A 25,709-nucleotide genomic window follows, 5' to 3' on the forward strand; every position below is an offset into this window, starting at 1 on the left:
TGAGATGTGGGGAATGTAGTGATGAATACAATTCAGGGTCCCCAGCTTCATACTATCTCCAGCCTAGCCTGGTGACATTAGCTAAGTCAGTAGAATATTGAATAGTGGGGTGTGCCATGGGTGATAGTTTGTTTGTTCTGGATACTTATGGTAGTTTTCCCTTTTTGCTCAACTGTGACACTCTGTGACAGGGAAACAGCCAAGACCAGAAGAGCTGTGTCACTTTTGTAATTAGGTGCCAGGTGGAAGTGGAAATGAATTCAGAGTCACACACTCTCCATTTTCCAGGTTTTAAGCAACAGAGTTATACAATTAGAGATTTCCCAGTGATTGTAATGACAGTAGGGTTTTTGAACAAAGTTCTTGTTTCTACTATAGATACAATAAATATATGCATAACTGTATGTCCCCCATGTCCATTTAAAAATTCATAGCGTTTCATCTGATTATTCATCTGATTTTGGAAATAATACGTATTTACTGTATAAAAATTGAAAAGGGAGTAAAAAGGAGATTAAAAATCCCTTATAATCCCATCAAAAGTATTTATTGTATAGTCTCTTGTGTATGTTTGTATGTGTGTATATTACTGAATTGCATTTTGTGTGTATAGTTTTATATTCTCTTTTAGTCATTCAGAAGTAGAGTGCAACATTTTTATATACAATCAAATTTTAATTTTCAAACTCATGATAAAGTAGTTTTATGATTTTCATTTTGGAAAAGTCATTCTTTATTGAGAGATTTTTTGCAATATATTTACCACGTTGGGACAAATTACTTTCTTAAAAAGATTATTCATGTCGCTGACAAATGTGTTTTTTAGATTTTTTTCCTTTGAACATCTCTTTGTATATATTTGGTGAATAACTGAGTATAGAAAATAAAAGCAGAGATCTGTTTTCTTATAATGAGCATTTAAATGATAAAAGCAACATTATTCTCATTTGTAACATTTAACAAACATTGCTGATATTTTGGGGCATATTCTTGCAGACATTTAATGCCTTTGTGTGTATAAATAAAACAAAACTATCATTAATTTGTACACAAAAAATAATTTTCTGGTAATAGTATTGGTAGCTCAACTTCATCCCTTTTTTAATGGCTGTAAGATTTTCTATTGTTAGGCAAGATGAAAAATTTCTTAATCCTGTATTATTGGATATTTGTATGATTGCAGTTTCTCACTTTTGTAAATAATGATAGGATGAATTTTCTTTTATGAATACCTTAAACATTTCTCTATTTTCTTGGTATAAGATTTTGGAATTACTGTGTTACAGGTTGTTTTTCCTACCAGCAGTTCTTATAAGTGGCTTCTTTGGCTATTTATAGAAAATCTTAGACTGTCTAAGGGCAGATTTGGATTTTTCCCCCTTTTAAAAAGAGTGAGCACACAGTGATTTTAACAGTAAATGATGAAATTTCTCTTAGGGAAATTTTCAAGAGGTTAAAGCAACTAAGAATGGTTCCATTTGGCTGGATATGGCAGTGTTCCTTCACTGAACATGTGGAGACCTAGCTATGAAGAATTATTTAGGACAGCAATACATGTATCTGTTATGGCTGTTGTCTCCATTATAGTGCTGTACAGTTGATATTTAGCACTATGTTCCATCACCATTTAAAATGCAGTGCTTTCTAGAACCACTTACATCATTTTTCTAGGACTTAAGCAAATAAGTAAAACTATAACTTAAAGGGAAAAATGAACTTTTACTTTATAATAAGATTGTGATTTCAAGGAAGGAGAAAAACATCTTAAATAAAACAAAGACATTATATTTTGTGACTCTATAATTTTAAGTCATTTTCCTGTATACTAAAATTAGAAGTCTTGAACGTGAGTCTGGGACAGGTTAGAACCACCCAGTGGAGGGGAAAAGTGGTATAAAAAGGGACCAAAACCCCATGATGATATTTATCGGGGCCGGTGTTTGGAGGTTCAGGTTTGGTGAGTGTGATGTCCAGAGCCTGTACCACCCCTGCCTACAGTGGCAATCAGCGCTGTGTCTGTGGTGTTTTGAGGCAAGAGATTGAGTCTTGTTTTGTGATCACAGTCTTACTAAGTGTATAAGCAGTATTTGTGGGATGAATGAAAATGTGAGATTGTCTCAGAGGCCATTGGACAGATATCTGAATAACTTTTAGGAGTTGCTGCATTTATTGCCTAACACTCTGCTATAAATATTCATGGCCAGTTCACTTGTTCACTCCTTCATTTATTCATTCTTTTGTTCAACAAATATCTGTTCGGTACCTTCTATATGTCAGGCTCTGTGCTACTTGCTGAGAATAGAGTACCACTCCTGAAAGACACGGGACTCGCTCTCACAGAACATAATTTACACATAGTCTTACGTTATAAAAGCAGCAATATTTTCAGTCTCTTCACTCACTCTTTTGCGACAGAAAGCACAGATACAGCTTAAACTTCCCTTTTGGAACTTAGATGTATATGTGTATATTTGGGGCAGTCCAGGAAGGCCCGCAGTCCCTCCTTGGGTCCACTCCTTGGGGCTAGCTAGCATCGTGACTTGCGGGGAAGGGATACTATCTCTTGACTCTTGCTAACCTTTGCAACATGTGAAATGTTAGAGAGTAAAAGCCCCTTAAAACATTGCTGGAAGATACATGAGTCCGTGGGGGAAAACAGAGCTCAGCTATGGGTGGAATCAAAGCGGCTGAGTGTGAGGCTGGCTTGGATGTGGATTGCTTGGATTGCTCTCTTTGTAAGCAGCTGCTGTCAACTCAGCCGGACACCGAGCAGTAGCAGAGGGAAGGAAGAGGGTACCTGGCAGTTAAACCATGGAAGCTGTGGGTGGAGAGCCTCAAACTGGGATGAAAACAACAAAAAATTATTCCAATTTTTCCTAATAACTGCTCCAACCATGCCATCTCAGGTATACCTTTTGACACCCACCACCCACCTCACTTAGCTGACTCTAATGAATCTCTCAATAACTTGGCCAGATTTTTATTAATTCTTATCTGCCTGATTAATGGGAGAGCCCCATTCTGCCATTTAGCTCAGTTTTACTTACTTATTTATTTGGTACCAAGGATTGAACTCAGTAACCTTGTACTTGCGAGGCAGGTGGCAGAACCACTGAGATAAATCCCCGGCCCAGTTTTATTTATTTTAAAGCACATTATTTGTGCCTATTCAGGGACATCCAACTCAGGGGCTCCCTGCAAGCTCTGGGGCTTGCTTGGAAGGTATAAAGGCCATTTGTTCTCCGATACAGAGTCCTGCCCACCCCCTCTATGAGCTGCGACTTCAGCTTGGTAGGAGGAGGTGAAATACCCACAGCTGAGGACTGCTGTCTCCCTGGTGGACTCTGTGACTGCTCACTGCCTTCTTCAGTTGGTTGCAGCCTTCTTCAGCAGAGTCCTGGTCAATATCACATTCACAGGGGACCCCCCAGTTTTGCCAAGCTAGGGGCTCTTCCCTGTCCACCCTCTCTCAGCTTCACCATCTCTCCATAGCCCAGGATAATCCAAGAACAACATGCTTGGTTCTCTTTATTGCAGACTTTCTTGGTTTTTTGTTTTTTCGGTACTGGGGATTGAACCCTGGAAACAGTGAACCACATCCTCACTCCTTTTTTATTTTGAGACAAGCTTTCACTAAATTTCCCAGGCTGGCCTTGAACCTGTAATCCTCCCGTCTCAGCCTCCGGAGTAGCTGGGATGACGGGCCTGTGCACTGTACAGGCTCTGTTGGTGTCCATAGTGATGGGTGTGGCACTATGCCTGCTCCCCTCCTTTGTTGGTGTAAGTCCGAGGGCCTTACCAAACGCTCCGAGGAGCTGACTGCAGCGAAGAACACCCGAGAAGGAACACACTGGACAAGTTGGAAAGTAAAACAGACCTTTATTAATCTGGCCAGACGGCACTCCCAAAGCAAAGTAGCTTAGAGAGGCAACTGGCTCAGAGTCCGAGGCTGTTTTTATAGGGGTTCGCAGGGAAAATTGGCAAGCAGAAATACGAAAGCAGAGGAGAGAGATAAAACAGACCTTTTACAGATTGTCCTTAAGATAACATATTCAGATATGGAGTTGGACAAGCATGACGGAACACTACGCACACAACAGACCTTCCTGGCACAACAACAAGCACATCCGTAGAACTCAATGTCTACCTGGTGATCCGTAACAGAAGCAGACAAGTTGGGGCCCTATTACAAAATGGAGTAACTGTTGTTCAGTCTCACAGTTGGCAGGACAGAGAGCCTTCGTCTCCTTTCCCCGGGGCCGGAGAGAGGAGCTGCACCTTAAGAGGATGGCTCTCCCAGGGCCATGACTGCCCCCAGTCCTTCCCCAGTGGGAGTCAGCTGGGCTATGGGAGGACTGGTTCTATGGCTTGGCACCTTTTAGAAAACCTGTTGACAGAGGGCTGGCTCTAAAATCTGGTGGCTTTCTGAACTTTAAAAGATATGCAGCTTAGCATATGTTGGCCTCAGTGTGAAGGAAGTCTTGACTGTAATTCCCAGGTTAGACAACAAAACAAAACAAAACCCAAAAAGAAAACCCTCACATTTCATTGCCACCATCCCCTGGATAAGTTATAGCACTGAGCCCTCATAGCACTGAGTCCCTGTGTGCGTTTTTCAAAAGGACCGCCATGGGCCCCAGAGACGGATGTGCTCCGTGAGCCAGTTCAGTCTCCTCTCCAGCAGGAGGAGGAGGTTTCCCCCAAGGCGAGGCATCCAGGTCCCCCAGCCTGTGTTGATCATGAATGTCTCTCACCATTTCCTTACCAGTTATAGTCAGTCTCTCTTCTAGGCCCAGTTCTTCCTCTTCCTCTTTTCTTATTGCTCAGGAGCAGACCAACATATCTCCTAGCCAAGTGGGCATTGAGGACCCTCTGGCCAGGTTCCCCAATCTTCATTCCCTGGGGACCTCTCACTTCTTCAGGGAAGAGAAGAATCCTCACTCTTCAGCACATTCCTTTTGCCCCCAATTTTCCCTTCTTATTGGCCAGAGCTGGGGCTGGGGTGCTAATCAGATCCCTCCACAAGCCCTCTGAGGGGCTAGCGCATATGGGGGTACCTAGCAGCTGTGTGTCCAGCTCTAGATGTAAGCCAAAATCACAGCCCAAAATCTCACTGAAAATCCTGTTATGGAAGGAAAGAACCAATAAAGAAGCCAAAAGATTGCTCCTCATGTATCAGATTTCAAGATTTATAATTTGTAAGAGATCCAAAAAATTCTCTTTAAATTTTTAAAATAGAGATTCAATATGGAAAATTAAGTTCAGATTTAATTAACATTTACTGAGCACCAATGATGTGGGAGCCTGCTGCAAGAGGCTGCCTTGCAAAGTACATCCGCGAGTGGAACCCTAGCTCTTCAGATCGGCTCAATCTCTCAGACAATAATGACGATATTTTTAGTAATAAAGTTGTTATTTATTTTGTGTCTGCCATATGCTAGGCACTGTTTTAAGCACTTTACACAGTGTTATCATTCAACACTCCAAGTACAGACTGAGATAGATATTATCCTTACTTTACAAAGAAACAAGCTGTAATTACTTGCCTAAGGCCATTTCAGTGGTCAGTGGTGCTAGGAGCTAGCATTTAATGAATGCTTACTGCATGTCTACTTCATTTAAGTATTTTATGGACATTAACATGATCATAGCAGCCTTATAAGATGGTACTTTTATTGATGGAGAAACTGAAGCAAAAAAAGCTTAAAGACCTTGCTTAGGGTTGTGCTGTTAGTAAACAGTTTGGCTCTAGAGCTCATGGACGTCCTTGTTATGTTGGACCATTGCAGTAGGACAGGTAGCCACCATTCAGAGCTCAAGCCAGAGCCTGATGTCTCCTCCTATTGCACCATTTTAACACAAAGGAATGAACCTCAGGTGATAAAGGTTCAGCCTGGATATTTCACTGTTGTTAAAGTCAGGGCTGTTGATACCACTCACTCTTCAAGGGCTCTACAAATAAAGCAGTGAGCCTACATCAGGGGGGAAAAGGGTGTTTCCTTCCTTTCTGGGTCCGCCAGAGATCTCTGCTTCATCCCAACGGCTTAGTTTTGGGATCCACTTGCTCTTGTAACTCTGGCTGTCCTAACCCACTTGTTTACCTGCTGTTTGTATCCGAGTTGGATGCCAAGAAAATGTACCAACCAGAGCAAGTGGAACTAAATCCCGTCCCACTGTGAGAAACAGAAGCCAAACTTGCGGAGACTTTTTCTGTGCTATTTAGAAAGGGAACTTCTTGCATTTCTTTCCAGAGTGAAAATCCCCAGGTACTTTTGCCTTTAGACCCTATCTCTAAAATGGAGTCTGTATGATCATGTTTTGAGTTATTCAGAAAGCTAACCTAGAGATACAAAGTACATTTAAGAAATAAGACCCATGCATTCTTGTTGTAAGAGTTACAACTTTATGCAAATAGATTAAGCAAACACAAAAGCCTTCTCAATCTTAGTCTCCAGAGATAAACAATGTTAGTGTTTTGATGTGTATCCTTCTGGATGCTTTCCTCTTCAGAGTATAATTTATTATCCAAACAGGGACACTTGAAGTAAAATACTATGTTTATGCCGGGACAGCAGTCATAATTGAGGACTGTTTTAAACAATCAGGGATGTATAATCCCCCTGCAGTATGAATTTATTTATCTGTATCCTATCTGCCTGCCTCCCTGTCTTTCCATCCATCTATCTGTCATCTACCTGTCCCTCTGTCACTTATCAAGATGCACACTGCTGAGATGGCTCCCAGAGATCCCTCCATCCTGATATTCACACTCTTGTATCCCCCTCCCTCTTTGGGTGTAGGCCCCATTGGGTGACTCACTTCCAAAGCGGCAGAGAACACTGCAGAAGTGATGACGGATGGCACGTCACTTCTGACATTGGGTTGTGACAAGTCCATGGCTTCACTTTGGGGTGTCCTCCTCTCCCTCCTTCGGATGGCTTGGTCTGGAAAACGCCACCTGCATGCCTGGAGGGCCCTTAGTCTGTGAAGATGCCCACGTGGTAAGAAATTGGGGTTCTGGTCAATTTCAGTGAGGAATTGAGGCCCCCGACAATTGCGTAAGGGAGATGTGACGATATCAGCTAGGTTCTGACGGCTTCCCTGCAGCCTTTCAGCTCAGATACCCCTGACCTGCAGAAACTCTGAGAAAAGTTGGTGTTTTAAGCTGCTAAACTTACCCCAAACAACAATGACTACCATTGTTATACAGTAATAAATAGTTATAACATATTTTTAAATAAAAATAAAATCATTGTAGCAAGTTTTGTTTTGTTTTTTTTTGGTATGGGGATGGAACTCAGGTCCTTGTGCCTGCACAGCAGGTGGTGAAACCACTGAGCTAAGTCCCTGGCTCTGAGTTGGTTTTTTAACCCTTTTTCTTTCTGACTCCCAGTATACTTGTCAGTAGATACCTAATGTAGCATGTGTAGTACAGCGTATATCTGTTGCAGGTATTTTTCTCACTCTTTTGAATTTTGATTTTGCTTATAGAAACTCAGGAGGAAATCAGTTTCATCAGTTTTTTCTTTTATGGCTGTTGAGCTTTTGTGTCCTGATGCCTGGAGCCTGAGAGTTTCATCTGGTATTTTTATGATTAAACTTTTTGAAATCTGTCATTTTTTTTAATATAGCGAATTGGAGATCTGATTCTTCCCACCGTATCTTTTAGCATCATTACTAAAAGAAAAACAAAAGATCAACCCTCTTCACTGATTTGAAATGCCACGTTTGTCTGTACTCAGGAAACTTATACATGTGGGTCTATTTTGAAAGTATGACTTCCCTTCCATAAGTTTATCTCACTAATTCCATTCCAAAACCATGCAGTCCCAATTGTGATAGCTTTACAGTAAAATTTTATTATCTGATAGGACCTGGAGCTACTCCTTTGTCAATATTTTCTATTTGATATTCTGTCCTATTTTTCTTTTAGGTAGAATTGAGATAGTTTTTCAGGTCGAGCAGTTCTTGTCAAGATTTTGATTGCCTTAATTTACATATTATTATTATTACAAAACTGAAACTTGTACAAGAATAAGATTTAGGGCCGGGGATTTGGCTTAGTGGTTCTGCCGCTTGCTTCACAAGTGCAAAGACCCGAGTTCGATCCCTGGTACCAAAAAAAAAAAAAGAATAAGATTTATTTCCTTGAATATCCAATCCTTATTTTATTTTCATAAAGAATATTTTCATTTTTTTCTCATAAATTCTGCACATTTTTATTGAGACTGCTCTTAGATATTTCATGTGATTTTATTTTCCTGTTTTACCCAATACCATCTTACTTTCATCATTATTTTGAAATGATTATTCTTTATATATTGAAAGTCGTTAAATTTACTTATTGCCAGCCACCTTACTAGATTTTCGTAGTGTATTTTTTCCAGTTGGTCCTCTTGAATTTTCCACATATGCCCTTATATATTTACACAGTTTATAAATGGTGATAATTTGTTCTCTTTCATAGTATTGACTTCTTATGTTTTGAGATTCTTTAATGTGCACTTTTTAAATGTTTTTTTTCAGTCATTTCAAGGCTGACTTTCTTGCTCCTCCCTCTTTCTCTGTTCAATTGAATCTAACTCCTCCTCATTTGCTAGCTCTCTTATCTTGGATGTGTGACTGGCGCAAGAAGAGAGGAAGCTTAGGGAGGTAGTGAGTGGCTGAGGCAGGATTCAAATTCAAATTGGATTCAGATTCAAATTGCTGACTGCTGGACCCACTCTCTAAGGACCATCTTGTGGTTCGGGATGAACAGTTCCTTCCAGTTTTCCCTTCCTCCTTCTTGCTTCCTCCTTTTTGTTTCTGATACTATAAATCTAGTCACCAAACCTCTCCCCACCAGGCCCTTATTTCAGGCACTGGTTCGAGATCTGCAGTTCATACGAGAAGTATCAAGATCCGTCGTTGTGGTGACTTTGGGCAGGGCCTAGTGGACTTGACTTTAAGGATAACACATTTCACTGTGCAGCACTATCCTGTGAGGGGAGCGTGTGTGTGTGTGTGTGTGTGTGTGTGTGTGTGTGTGAATTTGTTTGCTCTTCCCACTCGGTTTCTTCACTACTTCATGGTCTACTGCTGTGGATTCTCTGCTTGCCCTTCCTGACCCTAAGGTCTTCAGGAAACTGACAGGAAACACACCTCACTGTGAGATGCTTAAATCAAATGGATCTGGTTTTTGGAAATGTCATTATTTCAGGAGGGAGCACAGGAGGGAGGGAGGGAAGGAAAATAGTTTGGATTTTTGTGGGGGAATGGAAAGCAAGAGGCTAAATAGATGTTCTGTTCAGAAGAGAGAAAATGTCGGTTTAAAAAATTGTTGTGTTAATTTTGCTATATTTTCTCTAGCAGTGGGAATACTGCATGAATCTTATTTGAGATAAAGATAGGCTGCCCTAAACTAAGTCTTTTGTTACTGTGGCACAGGTCTGGGATGGGTAGTTGGAATGGGGATGGATAAGGAGCAGGAAAAAGTAGCAAAAATAAAAACTTCTTACTTGGAAGTGATAGCAGCTACTCGTCTGTCTAACATTTTCTTTTGTTGTTGAAATTCTGCTATGTTGGTAGGCTTTGAGAGAGAACTCAAAGAAAGATAAGAGTACTGAATGTTTGATTTGAACAAGGTGATGGATTTTGGGGGAGAAATGAATGAAAATCTTGAGCAGTTAGTCTATATGAGCGTGAGTCTATATATATATATATGCATATGATCACACTGTATCTCATAAGTTTCTACATGTTAAACTATTAGTATTTTTATATTTAAATTAATAGTTAATAAAAATAAAGAGAAAGTCATGCCAGGAGCCCAATCTGGGGTACAGATAATGAGATTAGTATAGAATGGGCTATCTAAGAGACTCAGCATAAAAACCTGCAGAACAAGGAAATGCTTTTGTGAAGTTAATGGGATAGAGGAAGATACACAGTAAATAAAATTTGTATCTCAAGTGCTGCAGTTCAAAACAGGACAAGGAGATTTGACTTCGTCTAGGTACTCTACCCTTCATCATGGTATGTGGGCTGGAATTGAGTTTTCTTCTCTCAGCTGAGCCAGTCATCATTGGTTTTTTTTTCTAACATTTTCTTCCAGTTGTTAGATGAGATTCTTTATGTGTTCCAGTAGTTCTCTTATTAGTTATGTTGATTTGTTTTCAGGTATCCTCCCAGTAGTGAAAAGTTCGATGGCCCTGTTCGGGAGGAGCTTGAACACCTGTGTTTGGAGATGCAGTGGCTGGCATCCTCCGCTCGTTTTGGTTGACATATTGTGGTAATGTGGGATGAGTGTATTTGAGAGCTCTTTGGTGGCTGCTGCTGATCTACAGTCAGTGCTAGTACTACGCAATGAGCGTGTAGAAGGGAGGGGAGCGTGCATGGCTGTACCAGTTCCACACCACCCCTCTACCACTTCCTGTCTTCTGGCCCACTGTGGTCCAGAGCCAGCAGGGGTCAGACAAACAGGGCTAGCTCCTGCTATCGTGGTCCCTTCCTTTATCCTGCTCACCTAAACCAACTAATTCTTTCAGGACCACAAAACACTGATTCTCATGCTTTCCTTGCCCTGAAACACACTCAAACACGCACACGCACACATGCACACATGCACACACACACACACACGGAGCAAATACAACCAAAAATATCTTTTCAAGAGGCAAACATTTTTAAAAATTGGAAATCACTAAATTTGCATTATGAGCGAATACTATGGCCTAAATTGAATTTATTTGCTGGTGCCAGGTATCTGACAGCTGACTGGTCTGGTCTATCAATGGTGACCGGGGACACCTTCCACAAGGCAGCTGTGTGCCTTTGGCTCCTTAGATATTTGTAGCATATTCCAGATATTAACAATACCCATGTGAAAAGTTGCTTCCCATAAAAGCTGGTAAATAAACTTCTGCTTAAATTCATCAATATTGGTAGAGTTAAGTGTTTATTTTTCTAATGATTCTTCTTCATTGTTGAACGTTGGAGGAATCTTGCTCAGTTGTCTAGGTTGACTGAAATAGGGTGACATTTGGGGACAAGTGGTTCCCCAGGGCCTTTGGCCCAGGCTAGAATCCTCTTCTCATTTTCAGCTCCCTTGGATATGACTCCATTTTTCTATCCCTGATGGGTTTTGTGTGGAAATAACTCCTACATTTGTTCGGTGCTTTTCCTGTTTTCTTTATTGGCAAAACTCAAGTATATTCATTTGGTGGCTTTAGAGTACAGAGCTTTCTTCTCCTTTTATTTGACCTACTTTTACCCTATGTTGAAAAATATAAATTCAGATAATAATAACAATAGATAATAATGACTTTGATTGAGAGATGTAACAGGTTCCGTGCAAAAGGATTTATATGTGTGATCTTACAACAGTGTATTGAGTAGGTATTAGTTTATTTCTGCTTTCCACTTGAGGAAACAGAGGTTGTAGAGAAGTAATGGGACATCTCCAGAGTCTCATATGTACTAGGAGATAGGGCTAGAATTCACATTTAGGACGGCCTGCTTCCAGAGTGCACTCACCATGAGCTATAACTATACCGGCAGATTTATGGATGATTAGCATTTGAACTGTGAATGATATACATATCTCAAATTAAAGTTTGTTCAAAAATAAAAATTCCCGTTGCTACACACCAAAGTGTTAGGCCAATAACTTACAAGTAAAGATTTTTGCTACATTAGTAAAAAATTCTGATGAAAACTTTTGCAAGACATAAGCATTGAAAAGAATGTAACATACTTGGTATGGCAGAGTTTTGAATTTGCCCAAAATAACTACTTCAGTGTTTTTTAAGAAATTTAGACACCAAAATTATTATTTTTTTACTTTTACAAATTTGGGGGTTTTTCCATCATAGGAATGCTCCTACTTGGTTGGTGCGCCAGATGCAAACATAATTTGCTTTTGGTTAATCCAGCAATGATTAACCAAATAACCAAACTTTTATAAATAAAGTAATTTATATTTACCAACAAGACCAGTAATCAATTGGAAAATCAGATCCAATTCCCCACAGCATTGATGATGCACCAAACGTCTTTTCTGACAACTGCGGGGATTTCAGAACTCAGCATGTGTTCACACACAAAAGGAGCACTGTTATATTGCCAAGTGCTTCTCGAAGCCAGCCTTCTTTGTACAATGCCAATGAGAATCCTTGGTAAACTAAAAATTAGAACTCTTGAAAACTAGCATGGTAGATGATTTGTAGGTGGTCCCATCACAAATAGAAATCCTAATTTATGGAATGATGTGCCATTCCCCTGTTGGAACCCAGGAAGAGTCTGTTTTCATCACTTTGTGTCTCATCACTAGGGTGCTGGTGGCCCAGTATCGTGCTCAAAAGTGATCCAGGAGAAAGTCAGGAGATTTTAAAAGCTGGTTAGTCTATGCATTTATTTAAAGGAGGAGGAAGATCTTATTAATATTAGTGCCCTAGAATATTATGCTCTAGAATCTTAGTGCTTTAGAATGAGACATTAGCATTCATGGGAGAATTTCATCTATTTGTCGTGATTTTGGTTTAAGTCTTGGTAGGCGGGCTGATTACCAAATGGCAGGATTTTACACAGGAATGTCCAAGAAAAAGACTAAGTGACTTGCCCAGCATGATACTTGGTCATTTCTCACTCCTTTGAAGGTCACCTCCTCTTTTTTTGTCTGTGGAATAAAATCTAAATTTCTTAGTCGTATAAATAAAGCCCTTCGTAATTGGGCCCTGTCTACTTGCTGAATTTAATCTCCTAGGTAAACTGCTGGGTATTTATTTGCCATGTGTACCCTCCCTACTGGCCACACCAAGTACTGGTGGCTGTGTTAATGCATCATGTTAATGGAGACTTTCCAAGATGTAGGGATTTAATCTACTAGGAAACTGCCAAATGAATGAAAACATGGACAGTATTGATAAGCTTTTATTTTGGCAGTAAGAAAATTATGAAGCGCCAGTGGAGAGTAATCTAAGGATGGAGAGAGGAGACGGGATGAAAAAGGAAAAAGGATTCAGATGCCATATAGATATGCACCAACTGCCTGCAATTACTGTATGCATTGTGCATATAAAACATGTTCTAATAAAAAATAAAAAGATCCACCATTTTATTAAAGACTTTATATACTAACATCAAAAGGCAGAAAGGGGGCCCTGGGGATTGTAGCCCAGTAGTTAACAAATGCTTAGTATGATGCTGAGGTCCTTGGGTTCAGTCCCCAACAACAAACAACAAAAGGTAGAAAGGACATAATCTCAAAATACGGAGATTAAATTAAAATCTGAAAGCTTCACTCAGTGCCTACATTTTCCTCATTTCACCAAAGACTGTTGATAAAATAGTTACAAATACTGGCCAGTGGGGTTGGGAACTGTATGTCTTGTGCCTGGTATTCCCTCTATCATAGAGATTCTCCTTCTGCCAGCCTTTTGCCTGCCTGAATAAATCCGCCTCCTCCTTTCTTTCTCAGTGTTTACCTTATCTGAGAAATTTTTCTCCCTCCCTCCACCTGTTCTCTTCTACCCCACCCATCTCTCCAGTTCTCTCCTCTGTTACAGTCTTTGGGTCCTCTTCCAAGTGCTGCTGGTAGGGGCTGGGGCTGTTTATTTGCTGCTCTGTTTTGACACGAGACTGAAATTCTTGAAGACAGAGACTACATTTTACTCACCTCCATTCGAAAAGCTTAGCACACCATCCTTGACACAGACCCAGGGCATAATAGATATTTAATAGATGAATGAATGAATAAGTGAACGAATGAGTGAACGAGTGCATGATTCATCGCCTGGACACCCTTCATGTTTTGTGTCTTGTATGTCCTTTGTGACCTGCAGCTTCAAGCCCATAGGATTTATCCAAACAAATGCACTCACTGAATTGAATTAATGTACGGGGTTTGACCTCATCAGTTCTTCTGTTTTCCTTTGCCAGGGAAAACTAATTATGTGCCCCGTTATCATAGCGTCTGGAACAGTCTGCAGCTGCTGTCTCAAATACTTCCACCGGCTATACTGCTTCCGTCAGCTCTTCCGGTCAGCTCGTGTTTTCCTTCAGTCTCCTCATTTTGGGTGACCGTGTTGATTATCGCACTCTTATGGGAAGAGGAATGTCAGACTCGCTATGAAGTGAGTCTCGAGGAGAATCAGCAGTTTTGGTGGTCTGACCTTTCTAAATCCACACAGGCTTATGATGCTTTGACTTCGTGTTGTTATTTTCCTTTCAAAAACACATATGGTTTTTTGCCTTACTTTTTTTTTTTAAATCGGAAAGCACAGGTGCAGCGCTCCTGAGATTGAGTGGCGATAGAAGGACTCTCGTGGGAACAGACGGTCTCCGGACGATAACAGGTTCGGGGTGGAGCTTTCCCCAGCTCCTGGATGAGTCAGTCAAGGAGACCTGCCTGGCTCATCGGCCGCCTGTGGGTGCAGCTACTTACTGCCAGCTCCGCCCCAAGGCTGTGCAGTCGGGTACCTGGGCTTCTGTCTGTGCCTGGCCCCGGGTGCTGTGGAAGCAGCGTTAGCGCCTCTTCTAGAAATTCTCCCTTCCTTTGACTCCCGGAGTGTTCTCTTTTGCTAAGGAAAAGAATTCATATTTATAGAGTCAGATAATCATTACAACGATCTATGACCCCCTTTCTATGTACTGGGACTTTAAATATGGCTTATTGAAATCTTTTCATGTATGATCAACTAATTTTGTGCCCATTTTATAAATGAGAAACGTGAAAACCAGAAAGCTGAGTGATTTGACTTGAAACCCTAGAATGGTAAGTGGTGGGGTTAGGCTGACTGAAATCTCCGCTCTTCCCAGGACTCCGGGCTCCCTGTCTCCAGCCTGGGTCCTGGCTATGTGGTTTTGTGCTGTTGCTGCTCACCTCCTGTAAAGAGAGAAGTAACTCACAGATTGTTTTTGGTTGTTTGGTTTGTTTTTTGGAATACTGTCAATCAAACTCAAGATCTTGTACTGAGCTACATCCCCAGCCCTTTATTATTTTATGTTTTATTTTGAGACAGACTCGCTAATTCTCTAAGTTGCCCAGGCTGGCCTGGAACTTGTGATCTTCCTGCCTCAGTTTCCAGGGTGCCTGGGATTATATGCTTGCACCACCAGGCCTGGCTGGCAGGATTGTTTTCAGAAGTAAATGGGGGTAAGGTATGTGAAAAGATGTGTATAGGAAGAACGAATGTTTTTTAAATTTCTTCTTCGTTTTCCTGTGGGTCCTTCTTTCTCCACAGCTCCAGCTCTACCTTCCACCTTTAGACATGTCCTGATGGTCCGTGCTAGGTCTATTCTCTCTTGTATCTCTTTTGGAGGTACTGTTACCCACAAATTGTTGTCCCCTCCTCCTTGGGTGAGGGAGAGCCCTCTCAAAAAGGCTCCTATTTCCATTGGGTATTGTAAAGCCAGAAAGCAAAACCAAAGTTGAGTGCCAATAGTGCAAGTTTATTTGCTGGCCAGAGGAGCAAGAATATAGGCTTGCAAATCCACTTCTCCACCTGTTGGTGTTGGGAAAGTCATAAACAGGGTGAAGGAATAAAGGGGAGAGCTAGGATAATAAAGGGGAGGAATGTTCATCATGTCTTTTCCTGGAATAGGTGGAGATTTCCCAGGACTATGAGACCACCCATTCATGCTCCATTTATGGCCTTGTCCTTCCTGTCATGGCGGCTCATAGTTGTGTTGCCTGGTATGGAAATTAGATTATCATAAAGGTAGAGGTTAAGTGGTGGTCACTCTGGCAGCCATCTTTGATCCAACTAGTTTTAACTAGACTGCCTGAAGAGGGACCTCTGGCCTTCAGGGATCCTGTCCTTTCAGGTAAACAAGATTAGGGCGGGATAGGTACCTAGCTAGAGTAGATAGACAGTGCAGTGGGTACCATTATTAGCTCTCTGGACATGGTTAGAAGGAACATGGCTGTAACTCAGTCCTGTATTGTCACTAGAGTAAGAAATGCTAAGAACCAAGGTGTTAGCCATGGGACATAACCACATGAGGTCATGGGAAGAAGTGGTATTTTGTTAGGAAAGAGAAAAAGCAGTTAGAGCCTGAGATTCTGATGGGCTATGGTGGCCAACAGCGTCAATTACAAGAGTAATGTGGCTGAGTAAGAAGTTAGGAAAGGCTGTGTGGTTTGTTTTGCTCATTCTGATGTCTTTGAAATCTCCGAGAAGGCAGTTTCAGTAAAGGTGTTAGACCAGAGGCAAGTAGAGAGAATGGTGAGAAAACAGGCAGTAAATATTTTGAAATATCTGGTTTGCAGAAATCCTCAAATTTTATCTTACTGCAAGAAGGTGGGTGTATTTGAAGAAATTTTTCTTTCATTTAAAATACAGATAAGCAGTTTCATGGGCAGAAGTTAGGATTGAATTACAAAGGAGATTTTGAAGATGTCAAAGCTGAGATAATTGCTAAGTGTAGGTCAGTTTCTAAGAAAGCCTGAGAACATAAACTCACAGGGAGAAAACTGTTAATATTTTCTATACAGTTGTATTTTAAAACTTTTAATTTATTCTTTATACCTTTTTATATCTTCTAGATTCTCAATAATAAGGATTTATTACTATTTCATTTTTAGTAGCTTTTAAAAAGTAATTCAATCAAAAGTAATAAAGTAATATAACTTCATGGCACTAAAAAGGTATAGAAACACATAAGATGATGAAAAGTTTCCCCATACCCAAGACACATTTCCATTTCTTTAAAGCAGTCATCATCAAAAAATTTCATGGTAGCCCTTCTGTAATTCTTTTATACACATATGTTTAAAATGAGAAAACACTGAAAAATCATAGGTATAGAAGTGAAAAGTTGAAAAGGATAATACCATCTGGCTTCTGGTTTTTTGATCCCTCTTGAAAGACTAGTAAAATGAGAAGAGAAGAATATAAACAGGCATAAACTTGTGAGAATGGAAGAGGAGACAATAACAGACAGAAGATGTCAACAGAATTGTAGGAGATGAAAAGCAGACGGGCCTGTGATGTCTAACTAGGAGAGTCCGGAAATCTAAAACCTGAGCACTTGCAACAGGGAAGCCAGCAGGAAGGAAATCAGTTCCTGCTGCAGAATTCCCAGAAGACTCAGGACTTAAAAGGAGAGAGTGGTGATGAAACTAAAAATGGAGTCATGCCTGGGAGTGAGCCAGGTCTCCCCTTCCCACAGGTGTGAGAAGCTGCCCTTTCCCATCTGTGGAAAGCCTGGAGACGGAATAGAGACCGACTTGGGGCATTAGCTAGAAACAGGTATATTAATCAGAGTCCGTGTACTGGAGAGGGAGACCTCAGCACCCTTTCCGCTCAACTCCCAGAGTGTTAGGGAGTAGGCTTAACCCCTGTCAAGGATCTGGAGGATTCTTTCTAGGGCACTGTCTGGCCAAGTGAAAAGAGTGGATACCAACTCTTGAGAGTTCCCAGTGAGAGACTGGGTCCTCGGGATCATCCCTGATGAAGACCAGAGGTTGGTAACCACCGCCCAAGCACACGCAACTCTCAGACAGCTGTTTTGTGCCTCAGTTTTAAATGTCAGTGGACAGCTGTGGATCAGTAAATATTTTTAGAAAGCCTCTCACATGAAACACAGACACCAAAACAAATCAATAGAAAAACACAGGAAATAGACAACGCGGGAAGTAGAAGGACACATAGTTAATGATATAGTTATGAGTCTTCAAAATTATATATACTATATTAACAAAGGATAGGAAGATAATTGAAAATGGAGCTTTTAGAAGTTTCTGCTATTAAACATGTGATAATGAAATTTAAATATCAGTAGGTGGATTTTCAAAGATATCAGTAGATGGATTTGGGAAATGATTCCCCCAAAAGTAAGAAGGAAAAATAGAGGTTAAAAATGAGATTTAGGGACATAGTGAGATCCTGTCTCAAACTGAAAAGTGAAAAAAGGGCTAGTTCAGTACAAATGCCCTGGGTTCAATGATTCCCAGTATCACAGAAATGAAATAAAATGAAATAATAAAAATAATAAAGAAAAAGTGAGAAAGAAAAGAAAAAAGTGAGCAAATGAGAAGTTTGAATTCCAGAAATAGAGATATAAAAGAAAGGGAGGGCACAAATTATTAAAGAAATAATAGACCGTATCCAGAGCTGAAACGTCCGTTTCTAGATGGCAAGAGACCACCCATGTCCAGCACAAAGAATGCAAAAAGACATTTCTAAGGCATATTAGTAAAATTTCAGAACATTTAAGATCTTACAGACCTTCAGAGAAGGAAAGTGATTATAATCAAATGATTAGATGTAAAAGTGATGTCAGAATTCTCAATAGAAATACTGGAAGCCCAAAAACAAAGGATAATGTCTTCAAAATCTGAGGAAAATTGTTTTTAATCTTTATAAAATTTTGTACCCAGCCAAAGTAGGACGTGTTTTCAACAAAGACTCAAGAAAAGTACTTCGTTTATATCCTTTCTCAAGAAGAAAATATATGCTACACCAAAATGACATGTTACTATTAAAAAGGAAAAAGTGATAAAGGAACACGAGTAATTTAATTCCGGAAAGAGGTGATGGGAATTCCCAGGGCCATGGGTATTCAGGAAGGCTAGAGAGCAAGCCGACCAAATCGGAGTGATGTGAAGACTCACACCAAAGCGACCGCTGAATGAGTCAAAGTAATTCTCATTGATAGAGTCATACTTATATTATGAAATTAAAAACAAAGTTTCCCTCCAGAAAGAGATATTTCCAAGAAAAAAGAAACCCCAGTTGACTTCCAGTGTGATCAGTATGAACACATTGAGAATGTTTTACAGTTCTTTGATGCATTTAAGAGGAATTATTGAAAGGTACATGATAAAGGCAGCAAATGAAAAATATTAGATTATTAGTTATTCCAGGAAGAGTAGATTAAAAAAAAACTGACAAAAAAATACAGCACCAGTGTACTGCATGCCTCAATTACTAAATCATACTTACAGACTCGCAGTTCAAAAATAATATTACTTTAACTAAATTTTTTTATGGAATTCTGTAGGGTACATAGGGTGAAGAACAGTCTATGTAGGTCTGGGATAGGCTTAGACATTGGTATTTTTATCTTGCATAATAGTAGGTCAATAGATAATATATAAGGTTGGAAAAGAACAATAACATTTGTTTGTTTGTTTGTTTTGGTACCGGGGATTGAACTTGGGTCCTTGCACCCCGGCCCAACAATAACATTTGAATGATAACTAGAAATACAAAAATCATTGCCTTTATGGATGGAGAGATGGGATGGGGAACATGAAAGGGAACCCTTGCTTTTGTTGCATTACGGTAGTTTAAACTTTGTAAATATTTTACTTGGTGAAAACAAGGATGAAAAACGATGGTACAATAGCTTATTGAAGTAGGAGGTACTCCAACAGTAAATATCTTTTGATCCTGCAAATACACTTCTAAAAATTTATTCCAGGAAAGTAACCTTGGATGTATTCACAAATCTAACTATGAAGATGTTCATCAAACAGTTGTTCGTAGCTGCAGTAAATGTAAACAGAATAAATTTCCATTTCAAGAGGGCAACTACTGAGCCTGTTTTCTTTATGATTGTATCTTCATCCCCTAGAACAGTGTCTGACACATGTGAGGTACTCAGTAAATACTTATTTACTCAGAGAACAATTGGATTAACATGTAGGAAAATAGTAACTGAATAACAGTAGTTATTTCTGTATAGAGGGATTATCTGTGATATTTGTTTTTAACCTATTTCTCTCATCTTGTATTTTTTAAAAATTCTGAAATTAACATTTAAAATTATAAATTTATACAAAATTTGAATTTAATTATTTAAAGTTTTGTACATTAAAAAATATAGTACATTAACATTTTTTGAAGCAACCGTTAATAAGAAAGAGGGATTTTAGTCCACAGAATTGGGGCTGAGATAGTCCTATAACTATACTAAATTTACTTCTGAGCTTCCTGATGACTGAAACCAATTGGATACTTAATGATTCAAAATAATTCTTACTGTTTGATAAACAAAAGCATACTTTTTTATGTAGTGTCAAATTTTCCTAACACTAAATTGAAGGAAGACGTTATCATGAAGGTAAGAGCAGTATAGATAATAGACATTATCTTCAACTTCAATTTTATAGAAAATTGAACACTATTTCTTGGTGCAGCTGTTTCTTACACTGACCCTCAATGAAAGCATAAGTTTATAATGTAGCTTGGAGAAGGCTTTCCCACAGGAAGGTTAGTTATTTCTGAGCCTCTTCACTTTTACATAGGTTACAGCTCCAAACTGACTAAGAAAGGCTTAAACTTATATTCCTCTTTCAAAATTGAGTCTCAGGATATCCTGGAAGCATGTTCTTCAGCTTTTTCGGTTTATAGCCAATTAGGCACAGTTTCCCGAAATGGTTCATTTTTGTCTGCATTGAAGGATTTTGGGGCACTTTTCCTTGATGATCTCCTCAAATGCTGTGAGCTATTTCATAGCAGTTGCTGCTGTCCTGCATCCTGTAATGTGCAACATTCACAGTGGCCTTGAACATAAAGGACACATTTTTCATGAATAGTACTTGAACATCCACTTATTTAATTTTTTTAGTAATATAGGAGCCTGGAAGTGTAGCTTGGTGCTAGAGTGGTAGGCCCTGAGTTTGATTCCTTGCAATTTCTCAAATTTTCTTTCAGTAATGCCCTACTGTTATCTTCAGTTTTTGGGTTAGTAGACATCTAACATCTATGTTTTGCTTTAGCAGTAAATGCAGATGTTTCTGTACTTCTGTTATATGCAGTCTTGTTAATGTCTAAGCACTGGGTGTATCATAGCACGTTGATCTGGTCTCTAGTTCTCAGTGGCTACTTATCTCATTGACCAACTAAAAACAATTTCCATTTCATCTATCGTTTTCCGTCACTTTTTATAATTGTTGCTTCTTTATTCACTCACTGTCAAAAGATTATCCCAACTACACTTGAAAGAATCTCTTATTTTCTCAGCGCTTTCAGTTAAAAAAAAAATCTCTTTTATTTGTATTTGTAAGCCTATACTTCTCCTTAACTGCCTCTGTCAATTCTCTCAATACCTATGTGCTTTTTTTTTCTCTGAAGGGAGGTCGGGGATATTCACAGAATAATTCAAGATTAAGTACCGATGTAGCAAACATAGCAATAAGGTGAGGGATGATGGGTGGATGAGATAAAAAACTCCTGATTGTTGGCACAATATGTTGGGTGAGTTCCTTGACCTTGAGAATAGCTTTATTCATGCCTATGAATTTACAGGGTGCGTGTTTGAAAATAGTTACTTTTATGTAATGCAAATAGCTAACTTGTTGGTGATTTGACTTGATACAGATTAAGTATAAAGACTCTTCCTTCTGGGGGAAAATTCAGCTAATATTTCCCTTTGTTTCTCCTAGCCAACAATTCCTTTAACTACACATTTAATGGGAACTGGATGACGGGCAATTAAAGGTTGCTGACAACCTGAAATGCTGATATTCTGTGCTGAGTAAAGAGGGGCCCGTATATTTTAGACAAGCAGGTGGCACAGTTAATATTCTGTAAAGAAAACTGAGAATCCCTGACTTGTGTTTACATAGAATTCTCTCCTGTGAAAATGGGTCACAGCACAGAGCCAAAATTTTTCTCAGAAAATAATTTTGAATGTTACAGAAATACCAGAAGTGTGTGCCATGAATCATGAAAGAGACAGTTATGCTCTGGAAACATTTCAGGACAAATGCTACTGTCAGGTCCTGCATCTAGCAGGCAGTGGACTTGGGCTGAATCCATGGAGCTTGACTCTAGGACTTTATCCAATAAAATACGTCAGTTCCCTGCTCATTTTAAAGCTCACTGGCTCAGTTTCCTAGCTTAGAAAAAGCTATCTAATTCGGAAGATCCATAATGCTGTTTCTTTCTCATTCTTCTTTTCTCCGTTGCCTGTCACTAACTCGTGCCAACTATGGGTTGAAAACATTCAAGGGAAAAAAAACCCTGAGTCTGTACTGTACATATGCAGACTTTCTTCTTGTCATTATCCCATACACAATACAGCGTGATAGCTTTTTACATAGCCTCTACATTGTATTAGATATAAGTAATACAGAGATGCTTTAAGGTATTTAGGGAGGATGTCCATAGGTCATATGCAAATACAGTGCCCTTTATGTAAGAAACTTGAGCATCTTAGATTTTGGTTACCATAAGTGCTGGTGGGGGTCCTGGAACCCATTGTGAGTGGATACTTAATGTCTGACCACCCAGGGCAGTTCAGAAGCACAGCGGGCCGTGATAGTTAAGACACCTGCTATGTAAACCTGTACGTTGGAGAAATGGCACAGTTGTAAATCAGTGCTTGCTGTTTTGTCATAACGCTATTCATAGACTAATAATTTTATTTATAAAGATTAAACATACATAATGGGAAAAGTGTCTTTGCCTTCTCTGTTCTCCGAAGGAAGGGGGGAAACTGTGTAGTGGTTTTTCTTATACCTCAGTAGTAAATGGTTATGAGAGGAATCAAAGTCATAGAGTTTGCTAGAGGGAAGTTGCTCTGGATACAAGAAAATCATGAGGCTATGAGGTGGAGAGGATGGGTGTCTTGCTGGGGGAAATGTTAGGGATATGTGGTGAATCAGAGAGAAATCCACTGGGAAGGTTTATGAAATTTCTGCAGCATGGTAACCAGACCTTCTCCATCTCAACTTTAGTGCAATTCAAGCGTCTTTCTGTGACTTGGGAGGGAGGTTTATTCTCAATGGCCCGTGGATGATGCCACGAGAAGCTTACGGGTGACAAGAGAGTCAGAGCACCTGCTCAGCCCAGCTCAGGTCTCTCCCCTGAGACGCCCACCCCATGCTTGCTTTGCTTCAGCTTCCCTGGTTTCCTCGACGGAACTTTGGGTTCCAGGTACTTTCTGCTCACAGCCTCGGCACTGGCCATTGGCTCTGCTGAGAATGCCCCCACCCCCAGGTATGCTTCTTGGACATGAGGGTTTCTTTTAGCTAAAGGAACTTGACAAATAGATGCAAGTAGGGCATTCTCATCTTCCCTTCTTCCAGAAAACGGGACAAGTCCCATGTGACAGATGCCTTCACTGTACCAGGGGAAAAGAAAGTGTATGATAGGTCATCTTATCTGAAATAATTCTGTCTAAACAGACCTTATTGCCATAATTCTTACATTCCTTTAGCCTTTTCATATAATTTAAATGCTTTGCAACAGTGAGTTCTCTTTGTTCAACCTCATACAGAAGAAGTAGGTTTTGCTACTTCTCTGGGTCTTCATTTCCTTAAGGGCTCCTGCATCATATAAACCTTAGATTACATATATTTGTATATTTTTCTGTTAATCGATCTTCTGTCAATGTAATTCTCATACCCACCCAGGAACCTAAGAGCAAGAGATAGGGTATTGAATCCTCTCCTGTCTTTTCAGACATTCATGTGGCTGGACCCTTGCCTCCTCCTGGTCTTTACTCAGGTGACAGTGTGAGGACTTGGGCATCTTAATAGAAATTGCACTCTTTGCAACTTGCCAGTGCAGTTTATTTATCTTGCTTGTTTGGCTCCTTCATTAGAATTTAAGAGAGCACTTGACCCCTGGTTTATTCATTGTCCTAGTCCTAGTGCCTGACTTACTGAAGTTGTTCAATGAGTGTCTTCTGACTGAGTGAACAAATGAATGAATAAATGCTATCCAAAGGAGCCCACTCACTTCCAGCTACCAAAATAGCAAGTAGGTGAATCTTTCTAGCTGTATCAGTGAGTGAGCTTCAATAGGAAGACAGAAAATAAGCATTCATTGAAATTCTTCCTAGAAAATTTTGTATCTTTCAATGCAAATAATCATGTATGCTTATTAAATAAGTTATAAAATAAATATGTATCAGGACAAACAAATCATCCTTGAAATATTTGTGTTCCAAAAGTTCCTCCTTTCAATTTGCTCTGCCTGTTCTAGAGAAATGCAAATTACGAATGGCACTAATCTACCTTTCTTTGGAACACTTTTCCTTCATTGTGCAATCATTTCAAATTTGAAGAATAAAATGCTGCTAAATACAAGATTACTTGCTGCTTTAAGTGGTGGATAACAGCTGTTTTTTTTCCTCTCTGTGTTTATAATTCTGTCAAATTATCCAGAAGATTAATAGTTGAGAATGCTTCATATTATTTCTGCAGAAAACATTAGTTTAAGCAATAATCTATTGAAAGTACTTTTTCTTCCACATAATCCAAAGACTTTTACAGAAAAATGAGATGAATACAAACTTCAGCCTCATATTGAGTGCATATTTTGAATCTATGTCAAAGATTTTTTTTTTTTGGTACCAGGGATCGAACTTGGGACCTTGTGCTTTCGAGGCAGGCACTGGAACTACTGAGCTAAACCCCTCCCCCCCAAAGATGTAAGCCTCAGTGGGGACCATATTGTGAGCAGAAGGTATTGGATTTTGCTGAGAAATGTGCTGATATTACTTGCTTCCACTCTCCTGCCACGGACAGGGCTCTGCTACTCAATTTTCAGAGCTTAATTATTAGAATCTTCCTAGCTATGTAGACCCACTAGTGAGCTTGAGTACAAAGGCTGAACATAGTGTTCATTGGCATTCTTCAGTACGTCTGCTAGCTCTTGTTTTGTTTTTTGGTACCGGGGATCGAACTCAGGATCTTGTGCTTACAAGGCAGGCGCAGTGCCACTGAGCTAAATCCCCAGCCTGTGCTAGCTCTTATTCTAGATCCTACAGAATAAATGTCTGAGCCCTTAGTCAAAGGTGACTTTTGACTTTTATTTCTTTAATTTTAAAATTTCACACTGAGCTGCATCCCCTATATATATATATTTTTTTAAGTTTTTTTCTGGTACTGGGGATCGAACTCAGGATCTTCGGCTTGCAAGGCATGCATGGCACCACTGAGCTAAATCCCCAGGCCCTATATATTTTTTATTTTGAGAAAAAGTCTTGCTAGGTTGCTAAATTGCTGAGGCTAAGCTCAAATTTTAATCCTTCTGCTTCAGCCTTCCATAGTGCTGGGGTTACAGTCTTGTGCCACCATCCTTGATTTGACAAAGATTTCATTAAATCAAAGGGAAAGATAGTTTTATGGCCACCCAAACACTACCTTCCATAATCTCTGAAAACTACGGTTTAGTTATTTAGAGCTAGAAACCTTTCTGAGTCCTCTGTAGGCCACCAGGTTCTCCTCTTAAATTAAAGCCCTCTTTTATTGGATGTCAGCTCTTCTTGTACCCTTAATAAGCTGAACAGATGATTCATCATTTAAACAGGGACATGAGCCAGGCACTGTGACTCATTCCTGTGATCCCAGCTATTCAGAAGGAAGATCAAAAGTTCAAGGCCAGCCTGAGTAACAACAAGATTGTCTCCAAACAAACAAACAAGCAAACAAAAGGACACAGGAGAATAGAAGAGGAACTATCAGTAATTACGTCCAGAAAACACTTATGAGTTAGGGCTGTGTGAGGCAAGCAGAGTTAGTGTCTGACAATTAAGAAGGAGGATGAAATTAATTCTTGCTGAGATCCTATAATATACTAACGACCCTCTATAACTTATCTCAACTTCAAACCACCCTCTGACATTGGGATTTTGGGCACATTCAGCAGTGATTCTGAAGCTCTGTGACATTAACCCAAGGAGTCAACATATACTAAATCTAAAAGGAATTTTAGGAACTCAGCTCAGGACAGTTTACAATAAGTACTATTGATTGGACTGTCTGGAGG

The 25,709-nt window shown here is 39.7% G+C and overlaps 1 protein-coding gene and 1 pseudogene across 4 annotated transcripts in view; one reads left to right on the plus strand and one right to left on the minus strand.

Annotated features, from left to right (window-relative positions):
• Positions 1-25,709, plus strand: part of St8sia1 (ST8 alpha-N-acetyl-neuraminide alpha-2,8-sialyltransferase 1) — a 147,487-nt gene that overhangs the window by 15,208 nt on the left and 106,570 nt on the right. Inside the window, exon 1 of one of the 4 annotated variants that reach the window (XM_087214024.1) lies at positions 8,276-14,111. The exons of the other annotated variants lie outside the window; for them this stretch is intronic. The gene's annotated coding sequence lies outside the window, so the exon portion shown is untranslated. Of the gene's footprint in view, positions 1-8,275; positions 14,112-25,709 lie in introns of those variants that run through there. 4 annotated transcript variants of the gene reach the window in all.
• The window catches only part of LOC106009440 (dnaJ homolog subfamily A member 1 pseudogene), a 41,305-nt pseudogene that overhangs the window by 12,800 nt on the left and 2,796 nt on the right, over positions 1-25,709 (minus strand).

Source organism: Heterocephalus glaber, unplaced genomic scaffold (genome assembly GCF_053883595.1).
Source record: "Heterocephalus glaber isolate CG9 unplaced genomic scaffold, H.glaber_assembly_v1.0 deba00001444, whole genome shotgun sequence".
NCBI classification, from domain to species: domain Eukaryota; kingdom Metazoa; phylum Chordata; class Mammalia; order Rodentia; family Bathyergidae; genus Heterocephalus; species Heterocephalus glaber.